At 36.4% G+C, this 19,610-nt stretch overlaps 1 pseudogene; it reads left to right on the top strand.

Annotated features, from left to right (window-relative positions):
- Nucleotides 1-14,698: 14,698 nt before the first annotated feature.
- LOC103746855 lies at nt 14,699-15,035 on the top strand (annotated as a pseudogene).
- The last annotated feature ends 4,575 nt before the right edge of the window (nt 15,036-19,610 follow it).

Here is a 19,610-nt window from a genome sequence, read left to right on the forward strand (position 1 = left end):
AAATAACGGTTGGTAACAGTTTTTGGTCCTGTAATGAAAATACGTTATATAAATCACATCAAGGAGGAGGATTTATTTTGGCTCACAATTTCAGAAATGGCAGCTCGTCAAAGTGAGGTGTGCATGACAGAGCAAAGTTCCTACCATGGTGACCAGAATGTAAAGGAAGGAATAAAGGAAGAAGCCAGGGAAAACATAGCTCCAGGGACTTGACTCCAGTAGCCTATTTCCTTGAGTAAGACCTAACTCCAACCTTTCACCACCTCCCAAAATGCTAAAATTTTAATTAATAATGCCAGTAAATGATTAATCTATGGATAGGTCAGAGCCCTCATATTCCAAATTCTTGTGAAAATGCCCCCACTGACTTACTCTGGGGTATGTTTTACTAATGTTCTAGGTATTTCTTTAATCCATTCCACTTGTATTCTAGACATTTCTTAATCACTTCTAATATTCCATAATGGAGTAGTTCATGGGTTTTACTATAAATAATGGACGAGCTATGAAGGATACTCAATGGAAACTAACCAGATCTTTTATGCCAATGTTACAATCATGACAGTAAAATATCAGGACTTGAATCCATATCTTAAAGTGGTAGAGATTTTCTTGAGATAAAGTTCTGCAGGAGAAAAATTTGTAAGAAGTGGTATCTAGAGTTAACAATAAAATATTTAGATAGTACAAAATCATACAAAGAGATTTCTCATATTCTCACCTCAAGGAAATTGTAAATATTAGGGGTATAAAGAATTAACTGGCCTTATGGGATTATTATATATATTAAAAATAAAAAGAGTTGAAACATGCATTAGTATTCTCTTTACCCCTTGTTCCACTAGGTTTCATAAGCCTTAGGTGTAGAGGTTCGATTGTAAATGTGTCACTTAGGGTTGGGAATTTCACAGATACTTAATCTCTGTATGTGAACAGTTGTAAAATTTTGTAAAACTTTCTGTTGCAAAAGAAGCTATTTTGATGCATGGTGACCTACATACTTTTTTGTAGATATAAGGATCTATATCTAGCTCATACTAAGAAATAATATTTGTCTAGGGTTGCGACAGCTTTAGGGTTTTCTCTAAGACCTAGGATTTCTCCAGCCATGTGCATTTGGCTATGTTTACAGTACCACACACAATTCCTTCCTAGAGTCTGCAGAGTGTGGGTCCTTGGATAGGACTCCTATGTTAAACTTCACCCACCTAGGGTTCAGTGGCCATTGCAGAAGAGGTGGTGTGGAAAGATAGTAAAATCCAGGGGAGGAGATGCATTATCTTATGGAAATAGAATCTTACAAGATGCTGGGACCTTGCTCATATGAACCTACAGCAATGGTGTAAGCATGCACAAGACCTATGCAAACTTGAGCAGACAAAAAACCAGCAAAGACCTGTGGAAATGAGCAACAGGCCCCAATCTTAACCAAAGAACTACTTGGCAGCTGATTACTGGTTGGTGAGATAGAGTTGATCTTCTTCAAGGGAGTGACTCTAGATAGGCTGACTAGACCCCAGTGGATGTACTTGCACTGAAGGACATCGGGAGATATTAACTTGACTTGATATTGACTTGATAGGCCTTAACATAAATGACAGAATGCATGAAATCTGTAGGGGAGCGTTATGGGAAGATGTCATTTTGTCTTCCATTCATTCTCACCCTTTTAATATACTTGCTGGTTTACCCCAACCACATGACTGTCAGTTTCCTTTTGTGAACAGTATTCTTTCTGATGCCAAGCATTTGCCTATGCTGTAACTGAGGGTCCTACAGTCTTCATATCCTTCCTTATTTTTGCATGCTTATTTTCTGCTTAAACAAATAGCTCTTTTGGGTAAAATGATCCCAAAAATTGTTGAAATTTCCCTTTTACACATTTATGTTAGAGTGGTAATACTATATTTTCATTTTTTTTTTGTCGTTGTTTGGGTGTTTTGACTTCTATAAGGAGTGTCTATTCTACTCAGTACACCGATGGCCAATTGAGCATCTTGTACAATGAAGACAAAGAAGTATCTAGAAGTATCTAGTATTTTGGCCATAGTAGGTACCACATACTAGTCATGTTAGTACTTTGTTATCACAGAGGCTAAAACAACATGTAAAGATGACACTAGTATTAATTATATGGCCTGAAGAACAGAATTGAAATAATAATTGGTGAAATCTGAGCCCATTTTCAGTGTTCAGTTGAGAGTATTTTTTTGAGGGTTTGCATATAAATAAGGATTAGTCTATTGACACTAAGGTATTATAAAACACAGAGGCCCATTTTTAAAATGGATTCACTGTTTCTGAAAGTACTTTTTTTCTTGACTACTGGATATATCTTACTCCCCTTTGATCTTTTTCGCTCTTATTTATAAATTCTAGATGGTAGGGGAACGCTGAAGTTCAAGCTTCATCCTGAATTGCCTCTCTCCCTACATTCCTTTCTTACTTGTAATTCTGCTTTGCATAACCTCTGCACACTAACAATTCGCACATTTCTGCATCCAGCTCTGACTCATAATTGAAGCAACAGATATTTCTAAGCCTGTCTTGACTGAATGACTTAAATAACCATTCTGTATTCCAAACTCCAAATGTTCAAAAAAAATTTTGGTTTCTGTCATTTTAAACTTCATTTTCCCAGTCTTGTCACTTCACTAATTGTATAATGCTTAATGACATAATAAACCAACGAAATATAGCAATTTGTCCTAATTTTTGTCTTCATCTTTACCTCACTCACCATTCAATTTCATTTTCAACTTAAAATTGAAAAACATGCTGAATCCTGTACTTTTGTCAATTCCTTATATCTGTCCTTGTCCAAGTCACTACGTCCTGCTGCATAAATGAATTCACTGCATCCTTATATGACATGTTCTGTCTTCAGTTATCCTACACTACCCCTCAGTCAGAACCTTAGTGCTCTTCAAATATGTCTACAATTTCTTTACAATTATCCCAATGAACATGAAAGAGTTTTGCAAAACATTAATTATCTGTATTCCCTAGCCAATATTTCTAATTCTAATAAATCTCAACAGGAAAAATACAAAATAAAACGTTTTGTTTATGAAAAACAATATGAATGAAATCTAGTCCCATACCTACAGTCCCATCTTCTCAGGACAGGAGGAACTCATAAGATAAGGAGTTCAAAGAAAAACCTGAATAACATAGCTAGACCCTATCTCAAAAGAAACCAATTATCATATTCTGTCAACTTGATATATTTCTATCAAATCTACCTTAAGGAAACAAATATAAAGTCATATTCCACTAAACATTTATTAGTATACTGTATAATCTTATTTTCATTTAGTTCCTGTATTTGTTACTTTTAGTTGTGACAAAATACCTGAGAAAAACCACTTAAAGAAAGAAGAGTTTATTTTTCCTCACAGTTGAAAGTATAGTGCATAAAGGCAAGGAAGGCACAGCAGCAAGAGTGTGAGGTTACAATTTATATTTTGTCTGTAGTCAGAGAATTATGGTGCTCAGTGCTGACTTCTTCCTATTGACAATGACAATAACAACGACGATGATAATTCTTGTTATTACTATTCAGTACAGGATTCTAGCCAGTGAGATGGCCCTGACCACTTCAAGGAAGGTCTTCTTTCACACCCAGGGGTGTGTCTCCTACATTATTCTAAATCTCATCAGGTCAGTAATCAAGAGTATCTGTCATATTTGGTGATGATAATATAAGAACATTAAAATGGTAATTGTGTTAGGGAGATGGCTCAGAGATTAATAACCCTTGCTGTGGAAGCATAAGGACCTGATTTCTGATTCCCAGTAACCACGTAGTGTGGGGAGGGAGCCTGGAGAGACAGAAGAACACCTTGAGACTTGTGGGTTAGCTAGTGTAGCTGCCAGACAACAAACTCTACATACAGTGAGAAACTGTTTCTAAAGAAATCAAGGTAAAAAGTAATAGAGAAGAATGCCAACACCCTCTTCTAATCTCGGCACACACAGGCATGCATGCCCATGCAAATTCATGAACACAGAGGCACACACTACACATCCATACAGATACACAGATACACAGACAGACACACACACACATACACACACACACACACACACACACACACACACAAAACACACATGCGTGGGGTGTTTCTGGAAAGGAATAATTCTGCCCTCAAAAGTGAATGGCACCTGCAAATGAGTGGCCCAGATAGAAAAATGGATCAAGGGAAGAGCACTGCACAACCGGCCATCAGTTATTCTTTCTGAGCTAGTCTATAGATGTTGCTACTGTTCTTGACGAACATTAGATTCTCATTTTTTAGCCTTCCATTGTGAATGCAATATCAATGACTCTCTGGAGCACTTTCAAATAAAGATGGGGACTGCTGAGGCATCAGGTTTTATAGATATCAGGAACTGGGTTCTCTGCTTCACCAGTGAGCAGAAGACCAGAAGGCCATTGTTTGACTATTCAGCTGCTATTTGTGTAAGCCAATGTAATAATCCATATATAGAGAGAGAGAGGGAGAGAGAGAGAGATAGATGATAGATAGATAGATAGATAGACATTCTATTAACTTTGTTTCTCTAGAGTACTCTGCCAAATACATGACATACAATTTATAAAAGTATTTTATTTATTATTTTTATTTTATGTGTATGAGGGTATTGCCTGTATGTATGTGAGTTCACCCATGTCGTGCAATGCAGCGGAGGTCAGAAGAGAGCTTCAGACTTCCCTGTAACTGGAGTTAAGAATGGTTCGTAGCCACCACGTGGGTGCTGGGTATTAAACCCAGGTCCTCTGCGAGAGTAGTCAGTGCTCTTAACTGCTAATCCATCTCTCCAGCCCCTCATATAATTTTTTAAAATAAACAATTCAAAGGGATGAAGAGATGGATCCGCAGTTAAGAGCAGTGGCTACTCTTCCAGAGGACCCAAGTTTGATTCCCAGCACCAACACGACAGTTAACAACCATCTATAATTCCAATTTCAGGGGATATAATACCTTCTTCTGGCCTCTTTGAGCTTTGTACAACATAGGTACACTTGCATACATGCAGGCAAAATACCCCAAAACATTAAAATACAATACAATACAAAAATAATTAAATTAAATTAAAAAATAAAATAAAATAACTTATTTAATAAATTTTAAAATAAACACTTCAGTTAATTAGTTAGGAACATTATGTAGCAACACATTCTGGAAATTTCTTAACTTCCTCCAAATATCAAAATTCATAAGTTTAATGAATGAACTGGAACTCTATTGAACAATTTCATTAGTATTAAGGACCATTCTTCTGTGATTACAATCAAGTGGCAGACCACCGCAGGATTTGATAATGGTTTTATGAAGTTCTTGACTTCATTTCTGAACTCTAGCAGCAGAGAATTCAGAAGCTAGCTTGCCTGCATTTATTCCTTCTTCTGTCAAAACTCATAACAAGTCACTTCATAATGTTCTCAATGACTAATGCAGTAAAACAAGCAAAGTGAATAATGGAATGCAAAATGCAGCATTCTCGTTAAGATACATGTCCAAATGATGCATTCTTGATGAGTCAATCTTTGTAGAAAAAAATAAAATCTCACAGCAAAGAGGAATTTAGATTTCATATAACTCAAAAGGACCTATAAGTTATTCTGCATACAAACAATAAACAAAGCTAAATTATTCTATCATCCTCTTTTTTCTTTATTAAATTAACAATTATCATGCTGGGTGATTGTTTAAACTTAACATGGGAACACAATCTAATTGTATGTTTATTAATTTAACTTACATAATCTTTTACCAATATATGCATTTAGGCAGCGTAAATCTATACATTCAAAATTATGTACAGTTAAATGCTAAACTAATAGAATATTGTTACTAACACAACAAATTTTTATTAAATTACTTGTAAAAAGCTTTACCACTCACATATTGTCCCAACACACCAAATCCAAACTATTCATTTTGCTTACATATTCATACTACTTACATATAAGTAAATATCATGACATTACAATAATCTTACCATATTCATCCTTAAGAGATTGATCTCAAACTATACGATGTTGAGAACATTACTCACTAATGGTGGATGAGAATAACACTGAAGGAACCAGTAATACGAGATCACGGATACAGGTTATCATTAAATGAGTCACATCGCCTAAAAATCAGTCATTTTAGTCATTACTTCCAGTAACTTAAAATGCAATTGTTTTGGAAATGGGGTTTGTAAAGAACTGAGCATGATTCCCAATTCATGATAACTGATGTCCTTTCAGGAACAGGATATTAGGACACATACACAGAAGACTATATGAGGAAATTGAGAGAAGGTGCATACTCAACACAAGGAGAGAGGACACAGAAAAAGCAACCTCAGTAGCACCTTGGAAGATATTCATTCACTGTAGCTCTTTAAAACTACATAGGTAGAAATAGAACAGAGCACTAATTCATTTCTGGATGGTTTTAACATATCATGCCAACTCACCTCTGAGTCTACCCATTGTTAGTTAATTATCCGAAACACCTTATGAAGCCATAACTGTCAACTAACTAAAAAGCATTGTTGTCACTGGGATAAAGGACAGGAACAATAAAGATTTCATGTTATTTAGTCATGGCAGTTTTGTATTCTTGAACTTAATATTGTAAGTATCATTTTTCATTTTATAATGAATTGCTGATAAACCTCCTGGAACTTATGACACAAAAAATGTAATAGCATTCATATTGTAAAGGAAAGCTTGTATTGTACAAGTATTTCAGATTGTCCTATGGTCGGGCATTGCTGGCAGCCCTAGCAGCATGATAAGAGGAAGCTGATTTGAGAACATTCTATTGGAAAGGAACATTTGCACTCCAGATCACAAGGCATCCTCTAGGAATCTCTTTTATAGTTTTGCTGGAGATTCCATATAATATTGTACAAACCACAGATTACTTTCAACAATTGCATGAAGTTGCATGGCTCTAGGATCAGATCAGCTCGTTCCAGCATTTTAGACTAGTTTTTCTTGCCTCAGTAGTTTTCTGAATAACTAGACAAAGAGGCCAGTGTACCATGCTTAAGTGCAATATATGCTTCCTACATCATTCAAAAGTGGCCCATCTCATATTTTCATTTTTATTAGAGATAATAAGCATGAGATACAATTTGCCCTTAAAGTTAAAATGCATAGTCTAGGCCACCAGACTTCAAAAATCGGCACTTTGGTATGAAAACTGATGCTCAATGAGATTTTTGTCTCCTGCTCTCTAGGAAACATTTGTCAAAGCAGAGCATCTGGAAGACTTGCTACTTCCAAATATAATTCCAATTTGTAAACAACCCTAAGCTCAGTAGGTGAATGCAATGTTCTATGAAATGTAAAGCAACATTTTGTTCAGAAGAATAATATTTGACAAAGAATAAGAGAATAAACACCAGATTCATTTCCAGGAAAGTTTTATAATGAAACTAGAAATAAACATATTAGTAAATGAAAGTTATTCAATTTGCTTTCCCTGAGCTAGATGTGTGCCTTTCCTTCTATGTTCATACTGTAATTTGGAAAATAAACTCACCCAAATCCATAAAGCTGCTATTTCTGTGGAAAGCTACTGGGAGTCAACTTCTCATCTGAAATTAAAAACTGCCTGGCTTCATGACTTGTTATAAAGTTCTGATAATCTGGACAATGTAGTATTGACATAAGGCACAATATATAACATAAACATAATTAAAATTTTAAAAATGGCCTGTATTTTATGGTTCATCCACTTTTCATAAAAGTGAAAGTGGGTCTTTGATGTAAAAATGATTTCTATAACTTCTTAGTCATGAATAATTGAAATGTTATGTAACTTTATTTTCCTATTTTCTCCTTCTCTAAGCTCTTCCTAACTACTACTATAGGTTGAATTGGAAAATTCTTCCCAACGGTTCACAGGTTAAAGAGTTGGCTGCCATCTCCTGGACTTCTCAGAGGTAATAGGATCATGAGTATAATAACTTTGTCAGTAGAATAATGCATTGAAATCATAGCTGATTGAAGGAAGTAGATCACAAAGTTGTGGTTTTGAAGGAGCTGCCTTGTTCCTAGACCTTTATTCTCTTTCTGCCTCAGCTCTGGACGGAATCAGCAGCTTCCTCCACCACATTCTCTCTGCCTTGATGTTCTGCCTCACTGTGAACCGAACTACAAGCAATGGAACCAAGTGACAATGTACTGAAACCTCTGAAACTTTAAGCCAAAATAAATCCTTCTCTTAAGTTTATTTCTCTGGTATTATATCACAGTAATGAAAAAATTATTAGCAGAAAATTGATACCAAATGGGGGCATATTGCAATGGCTATAAACAATTGGGTAGTTCAGAGGCTTTGGAAATGAATTGTGGGAGAATCTGAAAAATTTGGAGGAGGCAGAATAGAATGATATAAGTATAACCTAATAAGTGATTCTGGAAGAAACTTAGAGAACTAGAATGCCAGCACAAAGACAGACAATGGCAATTTTCTTCAGGTGAAGTTAGGATTCTCTTGTAGTTCAGACTTGAGCTTACTTGTGTCATACTCTGACAAGAATACCTTGTTTTGTGAAAAGCTAACTGTAAACAGACTTGCTAATATGGCAGAGGAACTTTCAAGGCAACAAAGCATATAAACTATGGCATGAGTATTGCTGGCAATATTAGCCGGGTTTACAATGATGATCAGGAGCTAAAAGCATGCAGAATGATTTGAAAACTTATGGTTTTGCCAGAAAAGGAGCCTGTTTAAAGTTGAGGTCAAGGAAGGTATGATTGCTTAACATGTTAGTACCATTAAAAAGAAGTCAAGAAACTTGTACAGGAGTGATAACAAAGAAGGAGTTGTCTGGACCCATGTATCATAGGCTCAGGAAAGCAAAACTGTGAGCTTTCTGCAGGACAGACGATGACCTCAGGTTAGGCAGGAAGCAGGTTTATTTAGGCTGTAGCCTTGGCCCAGAGAGACTCCTGTCTCAAAGTTCTGAGCCCCAAATGGAAGTAGCACATATCTTTATATCTTAGACATGAGGTTACAGTGAGAAGAAAACTTATGTATAGTCTCAATGTTAGGGAAGGTATTATAAATTTAGAAAGAAAACAAATGTAAAAAAAAAAAAATCCTCTGTCTGAAAATCATTGCGTAAGTCTCCATCTGAGACAAAAATAATTGGGGGAGTTTCATCAGCACACAAGGCCAGTACTTCTAGCTAGCTGTGTTAGCATTCTAACCACATTTGTCAGATGAAATTTGCTGGCAGAGACAGAGGGAGAAAACAAGGATTAAAATCCACATTGCGCTTAAATATTCCATTTAGTCACATCAAGTTCATTTGAAAGACTTTATTTTAGAAGAGATATTTGGAACACCTGTAAAGTCCAACTCAGTGAATCAATGAATTTTATTAGAGTTACTTATAAGAGTATGAGTGAGATGTTACCTATAGGAGTATGAATGAGGGGTTACTTATAGAAGTAGAAATAATTCAAAGACATCTGCATCATCAAAGCCCACTCCAGCATCGGTGACCTCTCCCTAAAGTAGGAAACCTGGAGTTCTCTGTACAACCTGCAGGGAGTTCAACAGGCTAAAGAATGTCCTTTCCCTAAAGCTCAGATTGTCCAAGCCTCTCCGAGGTAGTGTGGCTCCTGTCTGCTTCTTCCAGGCAGTGGGTCTTGTCTGAGAGTGTCTCTCAGCATTCTTTGGGACAGAGGAGCCTACTGCACCTGTTTAATTTTAGGAACTTCCTCAAGCTATTGAGTTGTTTACTTCCTGATCTTCAAGCTTCCCTTCAAGATGGAATGTTTCACCTCCTCTCAAAACATCCTGTTGTTTACCTAGCTTCCCCCTAAGATTGAAGGCTTTATCTCAGAGAAAATTTTTACATAGTAACTGTCCAAGTACTCACTCTAAGATACAAGTTTGTTGTTTCCTTTTGTTTTGCTTTTGCAGGGATTTATAGCTAAGAGTTTGCCTTGAGTCTCAAACAAAACTTTGAAGTTGGATATTTGGGAAATGTTGGAATGGTTGTGAATTTAAGGATCCTTGGGTGGAACAGTTGTGAACTTAAGGATCCTTCAAAATGAACTAAATTTGTTTTGCTGTATGAGATGGACAGCAAACTTTGGGGACCAAAGAAGGAATTTCAGTTTGAACCTTGAAAGACATAGTTTTCACTGACAGCTTAATTGAATTAAGAAGTAGCTGGATTAGTAAAGCCTGTCTCCAGTGTGTCTGTGAGAGATTTACAGAGATGATTACATCAAAGGACTCTTACCTAAGGAAGGACTGAATGAGTTTATTGATATAAAATTAGAATAAATTAGTTAGAGGAGATAGAGAATTAGAGAATTGGGTACTGACTTAATGAAGAAGGTATAAGAGGTACATCATTAGGGGCAATATCTTGTCATATTTCCTTTTATTAAATACTTTGATTCCAATTTGCAGTAAGTGAAGAACCTCATCTCTGTCAAATACATTCCCTCTCCACAATGTTCTTTTTCAATTTTATTTATTTATGTTTATTTTATGTATATGAGTGCCTGCATGTCTGTTAGTGCAGTCATGTCGTGCAATGCCTGAGGAGGTCAGAAATGGGCATTGGATCCCCTGGAACTGGAGTTAAGGACGGTTGTTAGCTACCATGTGGGTGCTGGAAAGTGAACCCAGGTCCTCTGCAAGAACAGCTAGTGCTCTTAACCACTGAGCCATCTCTTCAGCCCCCTCCATGTTCTTAATCTTCAGCCTAAACATGTGATTTATCAATTTTTTAAAACCAGGAGCCAAAACAAATCTTCATTCACCTAAGTTTTTTATGTCAAGTATTCTGTCACAGCTATGAAAATATTAAGGTAAATCTGGAAGTATCTCCCAAAGCTGGTTGGCACCTTATGAGCTTTGGAGACATTAGTGGGTAACAAGGATTCTAATTGTATCAATGAATTAATCTATTGATTAATTCAAAGCTTAATTGACTATTAGGAGACTGCTTGGAGAAGCTGCCATGACAGGAAGACTTTGAAGGTGGTATCTTGTTCCTGAAACCTTTTCTCTATGCTACCTCCCTGTCATGAGACTAGCAGCTTTTTTATATACCATGCTCCTTATCATGAGATTCTGTCTCACAAATGGGCTTAAAATCTAATACCCAAACCAGACAAACACCCAACAAAAAACTAAAATTAGAATCCAGTCTCTCTTATGAATATAGATGCAAAAAATTCTCAATAATATACTTGCAAACCGAATGCCAGAACATATTAAAAATATTATCCACTCTGGTCAAGTTGGCTTCATCCTAGACATGCAGGAATCGTTCAACATACATAAATCAATAAATGTATTCCACCACAAGGACAGAAACCACATGGTCATCTCATTAGATGGAGAAAAGGCCTTTGATACAATCCAACATTCCTTCATGATAAAAGTCATGGAGAATCTAGGGATACAGGGCATCTATCTCAATACAATAAAGACTATATACAACAAGCCCTCAAACCAACATTGTACTAAATGGACAAAACCTCAAAGCATTCTCATAGATTAATCAATCTCGTAACTCTCAGTAGAAAAACTCTTTCATGCAGCAGATGATAACTAACACAGAAAAACCCAACTAGCTAACGTGCAGAGACTAAGAGGCTGCAGGCTGCTTATCCCAAATAGAACACTTATGTCAAACATCTTCCTCCAAAGGCTCAGAGATCACTGCAGAGCAGGAGGTAGAAAGATTGTAAGAGCCAGAGGGAAGTAGTGGATGACCTGAAACAAAACAGTATTTTCCAGCTCATATTCTTTGTTCTTGGATTTCTAAGGTCTTTGGGTGCATCATTAATTTTTTTTATGTGAGATATCTCTAATTTTTGGTATAGGTTCTTAATGCTATAAATTTTCCTCTGGATTTTCCTAAATGATTTCATTGAGTCCCATAGGTTTTGATATGTTGTGTTTTCATTTTCATTCAATTCTAGGAATTTGCTGATGTAATCATACACATTCATCAAATTTCTCCAGTCTCTTTTAAAGGATAATTTTATTTCCTAGGAGGGTAATTAAAGTTATTAAAGGTAGATTTTAATATTATCTTTACTGACATTCATCTAATGTAGTATTTGTCCCTCTAGAATTATCATTATTAATTTATTTTAAATATATTAACTTCTTGAGTTAGGGTGGAGAGAAAGAAGTTTAAGCAATCTGGTTTAGGGGGATTAAAAGGTCGTATGAATGTGACAAAAAATGCAATGCATAGTTCTCCATAGAAAACCAAAGCACCCAGCACAAACTACAAGTGAAAATCTATAGGGGAAAGCGTATTTTTAAAATTTCCTTCTTGATTTCTCCCTTAATTGAAGTTTCATTCAGTAGTTTGCTGTTTAATTTCCGTGGGTTTGTATATTTTTCCCACTTTTATTGTTGCTGATCTCAGGTTTTGTTCCTGTGTGTTCAGACAGAATATAGAATGATACTTTAATTTTCCTAAATATGTGGGGACTTGCTTTATGTGGTAATATCTAATCAATTTTGGAGAAAGTTTCCAATACTTCTGAGAAGAAAATGAATTCTTTGGTGTTTGGTGGAATGTTATGATGATGTCTATATGGCCTACTTCATTAATGGTATCATCTAACTCCAGAATTTCTCTACTTAGCTTTTTTTCTGGTTGATATGTTAATTGGTGACAGCAGGGTATTAAAGTTATCCACTAACACTGTGTTGGTTTGTAGAGCAAATAAAGTTTTTTATGAAATTGGATACCCCTGTCTGAGGAACATATATGTTAGGATTATAATATCTTCTTGGATTTTTCCTTTTATAAGTATGAAGTGGCTTTCCCTGTCTCTCCTAACTAGTTTTAGTTTGATTCTATTTCATCAGATATTATTATGGCTGCCCCTGCTTTTCTTAGTTCCATTTGCTTGGAATATCATTTTTTATCCTTTTACCATAAGGTGGTGTTGATCACTGTTGGTGAGGTGTGTTTCTTGGACACACAAATTGATGAATCCTATTTTCTAATCCAATCAGCTAGTCTGGGAAATTGAGACCATTAATATTGAGAGTTATTACTGAACAATGTTTAGTAATTTCTGTTATGCTGGTGTTGTAGTGCTATTTTCTTAGACCTCTTTTGGTTAACTGTTCTGGGATAATTTATTTTTTGTTTGTGTTCTCCTAAGAGTGGACATGCATGAATTAAATAAAAGATTGAGCTGATGAGAAACATACAAAAGTATAACTACCAGTAATGTAAATAGATAAGTGAAGACACATAATTATTGGATAAATATGATTGGAGCACACTATAGAGTCTCTGGCATGTAAAAAAAATATGATGCTTCCTTTGTTAGTAATAAAACTTTGCTAATAACTAAGAATGCTGCACTTGTATTTCCCTTTTAGGAATCATCTAGTTGTCCACCAGTGTAGCAACACTTTATAATTATTTAATCTTACTCTTTGCTCAAACTTCTGCTAATTGCTTTGTATAGATTTGCTAATTCACTACTCATAACTGCCACATGGCATAGGTATACCTTTACCTCAAATAAGTGTAAAGTTTAAAAGCTAAGGAACTTAGCTATTTACAGTAAGTTCGCAACATCACTGGTAAGTATCTCAACCTGGTCTTTGCTCTTCAAAGTTATTCTACAAGACATTTCTGCTGTATTATTGACACTTTGAAAAGAAAACCCTCTAAATTCACTGTCTAAGATTCTTGGACAGAGTTCTTATATTAAAATCCATCCACCCAAGGCTCAGGGACCATTGCAGAAGAAGGGTGGAAAGATCATAAGAGCCAGAGCAGAGGTGCATGACATTATGGAAATAGAGTCCTATAGGCAGGCTCCTGGGACCTTGTTCATATGAACCTATGCTGTCAATGATGTCAGCATGCATAAGACCCATGCAAACTCAAGTAGACAAAAACCCAGCACAGAACTGTGGAAATGGGCAGCAGGATCCAATCTTAGCCGAAGAACTATTGACAGCTGATTACTGGTGGTTGAGGAAGAGCCTTAACACAAATGACAGAATGCACAAATTCAAAAGGGGGCAGGGTATGGGAGGGAGCCATTGTGGCAGGAAGTATAACGATGATTAAGATGTTCCATATGTGGGGCTGAAGAGGTGGCTCAGTGCTTAAGAGCACTAACTGCTCTTGTAGAGGACTGGGGTTTGATTCCCAGCACCCACATAGCAGCTATGAACCATCCTTTACCCCAGTTCCAGGGGAATCTGAAGCCCTCTTTTGATCTCCAGGGCATTGCACAACATGGGTGCACTCACATACATGCAGGCAATACACTCATACATATGAAATAAAAATAATAAAATATTTTAAAAAGATGTTCCATATGAAATACAAAAATTCAATTTAAAAAATTTAAAATTGCAGGTAGGCACTTGTTAAATAACTACTGCCTGCATGTTAGAACTTCTGATTTCCAGACAGGAAATGGCAGAGTAATTTAGGATTTATAAAGTATTTTTAAAAATAAGTATCTATTTGACAGATTAAAATATGATCATTCTCCAAAGAATTGTCTTTAAAAATACATTTTAGAATGTCATGGCATGTGGAGGAAAGAATTTGGTCCTCTGAGGGGCTTTGGGACTGAAACCAAAGTCTCGTGACCCTGAGCCCTTTCCTACCCACTCTTCCCTTGCCCGCCTTTCCCTCTCCTGGCAGGATGAGGCATGCAGGCCTGGGTGAAGGAGCACTTCCTGGGAATTATGGCTTTGTCAGCAGTGGGTACAATGCTGGTGAACAAGAAAATTAGAGGCTCATGGGAAGTCTGAGAAGCAAAGTCACTGCTATAAAATCTCTTTAAATTGATATAGACCATGAAGCTAAACAACCAAAATAAACTATTAGCTGAAATGACTCACAATTTGATTCTACAACTGGAAACTATGGGACAACTGCAGGTTCTATACAGAGGGAGTCAAGTAAAATTATTGTACTAGATGATGAAATTTTCATTGTTTGTCTTTTTTGTCATTTATTGGATTATTAAACCGAGGTGATGCAAGTAAGTGTGAGTATGGAATTTGTTCCAGCTAATGGCTTGGAACACCATTTTGATAACCAGCACCCCTATGGCCTTTCCATTGGACATTACTGGAATTTTCTTGTTTTAGAAATCATACAAATCATACAGTGATTTTTGAATGCTCTTCCTTATTGACTCATTTAAATCCCTGTTTTCTGGGGTATTGAGATTGCCTAAAGTCAGTGAGGCTCTACCAATTTTTTCCCAGTATTTCACTTTCAGATTAAATAGCAATACAAAACCCCCTTGTTACTTTCTGAAGTGAATGTGAGAGGACAATGGGATGCCTGGAGAGCCTGAAACTGGGCTCTTAAAATAGTGATGGAACACTTCTTTTTCTTTACTTGATGATATCATCTGTGAAAATGGGCTCTCCTTCCTTATCTGGTACCATTGTAGGCCTGTTTTTTATTCCCTAAGGTCTTCTTAATAAGTTTTGAAGACGTAAATTCTTTGTATGAGGACCTTCTTTAATAAAGATATTGCCATTTCTATTGGGGCATGATCTCATGTATGGCAACTATTGTTTTATATTATGATAAATTCTGTTGACTTGCTCTGTAATAGTTTTATGATTTTTAGCTACTTAGATAGGCCATTTGATTATCATTTGTAATAAAATAATGTGAATTAAGTAATTGCTAAGATCTGCATGAAAGTCAAGTGTTCAAGCAATTGCCTCTGTTTTATTATGTGCTCAAAATAGACACTGAAAATACTCAGGCATTGCACTCAAATTTAAGAGGATTTCTGTTCTGCACCACTGCACTTGTTTACAGAAAGCACACTGCAAAGGTGGATTTGAGTAAAAAAGAACCATTAACTATTGTAAAACACTCGGCATTGCTTTTCTTTTGGAATTTGCATTCTTACAGGTTCAAAATATTTTTCATGGAAATATAAAAAATTCTAGACATTGTGCAAGGGTGATCACTGACTTTGGTCTACCACCTGTCACAGAGCGTGTCTTTGTTTAATAAAGTCACCAATAAGGTATTGTTTCATTTATTTCATTATATATCATAGAGAGCCTTCAGTAGTCATTTGACAGCATATTTTCTTCCTATGATTTAGAACCATGAGCAGCTTCTCCATGCCATTTGAGAGGTCATTAGACTCTCCTCACAGTAAGTATTTTATCTGAAAATATGTCCCAGAAATAGTATCAAAGCTTTCTATGAGGTCAATTACCTTTGAAATCCTGACAGAGGTCAGCAAACTTATTTCTGTAAGTGATGGAATCCTGCAGATGATACATGACATCCATGCACAAATGACTAGAATCTCTGAAGAGCAAACCTAGAATGACAAGAAGGCAGCTATCCTACAAAATGAGTAATGCTGAGAAACAAAAGCACAAGTTTCTGTAGTATACAAAAAATATCAATGAAAAACAGAGGGGAAGGAGAGAAAGAAAGAGAAGTTGTGTGCAATAGCTGCATTAAGAGAGGGAGAAGCAGTTCTGGGAAAATCCTCTCTTCTTTGCACTGGACCAGAGCAGTGGCAGGAAATAATTTTGAAAGAGCATTGGTAAGTCAGTGGCAGGGCAGCTATAAAGATAAAAGTCCTTCTTTGAAAGCTTGGTACAGGCAATGAGAGCTAGTGCCGTGAGACCTAACTTGCAAAATATACCTTCTTATTGTTTCACAACCACGCAGTGTTCTATGAACTGGATATCTGGTCTGAGCCATAGGCTGAATTTTATTATACAGAGACAGTTCTGACACCATTGACCTTGCAGAGACAGGCCTGGGACCCACACACAGCAGGCTGCACAGATGCATGTATGGTAAATGTGTCCTTACTTGGGAACACATGTAATCTCTGAACGCCTTCCTGCTTTTCTTCACTTGTATACTTCATTTATTCAATACCTAATTTCATATTTTTCCTGCTTTGTTCTCTTTATTTATTTTGGTTCTTGATAGGCTATCTAGAAGGACACATGTTGGTCTGCAGTTGGAGTCTCCCTGTCTCAGTCTCCTAAGAGTTGGCATTATTTCGAGTTGTCGTATTCCATGGCCTCACCTTTTGATCTTTTTATTCCACCTTTAGCTAGAGTTATCCTACAGACCCTTCACCTTTATTGTTTCTCCTCTCTACCCTCCACTAATGTTACCCTCATGTATTCTTTCCCTGCTGCTCTACTATTAACTGCTCATTTGTCTTTGTTTATTCCATTTCTTTTTCCATTAGTAACTAATACCTTAATACACATGCTATCCTTCCTTCACCAAATCATAGGAGATCAAATCATATTTCATTGTGGAATAACTATCAAATGTATTAGTCAGGGTTCTCTAGTAGAAAAGAACTGATAAGAATGAATAATATATACAAAGAATTTATTAAATCATCTTATTTTTGAAATTGTACCAAAAGCTGAAGACTAAAAACACAGAGAGACTAAAAACCTGATAGCTGTTCAGTCATCACGGTTGGGTGTGTGCTTCAGTAGTTGAGTAGTCCCACTATGTCTGTCTCATATTGGAGAGGTAGAAAATCCTGTGGTTGCTCAAATACCTGGGCTGGATGCTTCAGCAGCCTCAATCTACTGCCAAAATTCTGGAGGGTTCTTGGTCCTCAGTCCATTCATGGAAGTCTGGGAATGCTGATTCTGACATCAGTGAACAAATCAGTAGCAGCAAGAGAATAGGTTAATTCCTTGGTGAAAGGAACAGTCAAACAAGCAAAATGCAAATAATCATCCTTCTGCCATGCTCCTTTTATCTGGGTTGCTACCAGAAAGTTCTGCCCATATTTGGGTTGGGTCTTCCCAAACCAATTAAGACAATCAAGATAATTCCTTAATTGTGGCTCCCTTCTTGGGTGATTCTAATTTGTGGCAAGCTTATATTAAAAGTAACCATCATGTGGATGCATCTTCTGTTAGAATTTTACAAAGAGTGGAGCTACGGATTTATCCAGTGCTTTGAGTACATGTCCTGAAAGTTTATCTACTGAGTTACACCTCTAGACCAATAGGAAGAAACAATGACTTTAGCCACTACAACCTAGTCCCTCATGAAGATTGTTTGATACTATACTGAATGAATGTGGGCAATTATTGAAAATTCAGCCAGTGACCTAACTCAAGAAGCTCAAATCCTAATGTTGACACAAAAAAGCATGAAAAAGTAAGGTATCATAATCTCTCCAAACTTTCTAATTCCACATTAATGTACTCCAATAAGAACACATTAGAAAGAGTACTAGAAGCTTCAAAAAAATCTAAGAAGATACAAATAAATTTATGAATGAATTTAATGAGAATGCAAACAAATTAAAGGGAGTCAACATAGAATATTAATGTGGAGTTAATAAGGAATTAGCTGTACTGAAAAAAACTGAAATTTTGGACAAGAAATAAGTCAAATAAATCCATTAAGAGGAAGACATAATATCAGGGCTTGAAGACAAGGTGGATTAATTAAAACATCAAGACTATGGCAAACTGATGAGAAAAATATGAAGAGCATACGGATGGTTTTTAGGACATCAGATCACATTTAAATCACTTACAGACAAGTGTATCTCTCACCACTCACCAAAGAAGCTTGTTTGCAACAGATGGAGACTACTACAAGTTCCACAATAAGTCAAATGCAGAGAATAAGTGTCTGCAAGTTGCCTAGCCCTAAGTGACACATCTACAATGCAACCTTTACACTAAGGCTCAGGGACTACCTCAGAAGAGAAGGTGTCACCTGAGTTCTCTTAGGGTCCCTTGCTACTGCCGCTATTAGACAAACCATATAGTACATCTTTATCTGAATTTTTCATAGTTTATATCCTGGGTAGGGGGAATAGAGTGACTTACAAAGGCCAACACCCAGGGCCATTTTTTCTGCTTCTCACTGCTTCTGTTCCAAGATAGCGCCAAAAGCCCCTCCCTCTTCTGCTAACTCTCCAAAGTCAATTCTTCACAGCAGGCCCCATTGGGACACAGTGGGGTAGAAAGAATGTACATACAGAGAGACAAGACACCTGCTGTTATACTAGTTAATACCTTCTAGACATGATAGGGAAATTGCAACAAAGAAATTTCCACAATATGGTAGTCTAACAAGATCTGCATAATGATAAAACCAGTTGACATACCAAGGTGGATGGGAGAAATTTCACAAAGTCCCACCTCAAGATGAATAGCTACAGGTAGTCAATGGATGCTGAGGAAGGGAAACTCAGGTTTCTCCAGGGACTAGTTCCAAGAGGTTATCAAATCCTAAATGGGCTGCCCTAAGCACAAGCACATATGACCTTCATTGAATGTACTCAGTGCATTATCTATATATGTGTGTGTTATTTTATATATGTATTATATGCATGTATATGTTTATAAATATATGTATATATGTAACAATAATGATCAAAAAAACAGAACAAGAAATTGGCAGGTAATGGGAGAACATATGAGTTGGTGGATGACTGGGAGGGATGGAAATAATGTAAACACAATAATAGTGTATGAAATTCTCAAAAATAAAAATATGAAAAAATTTCTGTTAAACATCCAAGAAGGTTAGTTCCACCATTCTGGCATTTTTAA

Source organism: Nannospalax galili, unplaced genomic scaffold (assembly GCF_000622305.1).
Source record: "Nannospalax galili isolate Female #2095 unplaced genomic scaffold, S.galili_v1.0 scaffold140, whole genome shotgun sequence".
Lineage (NCBI taxonomy): Eukaryota > Metazoa > Chordata > Mammalia > Rodentia > Spalacidae > Nannospalax > Nannospalax galili.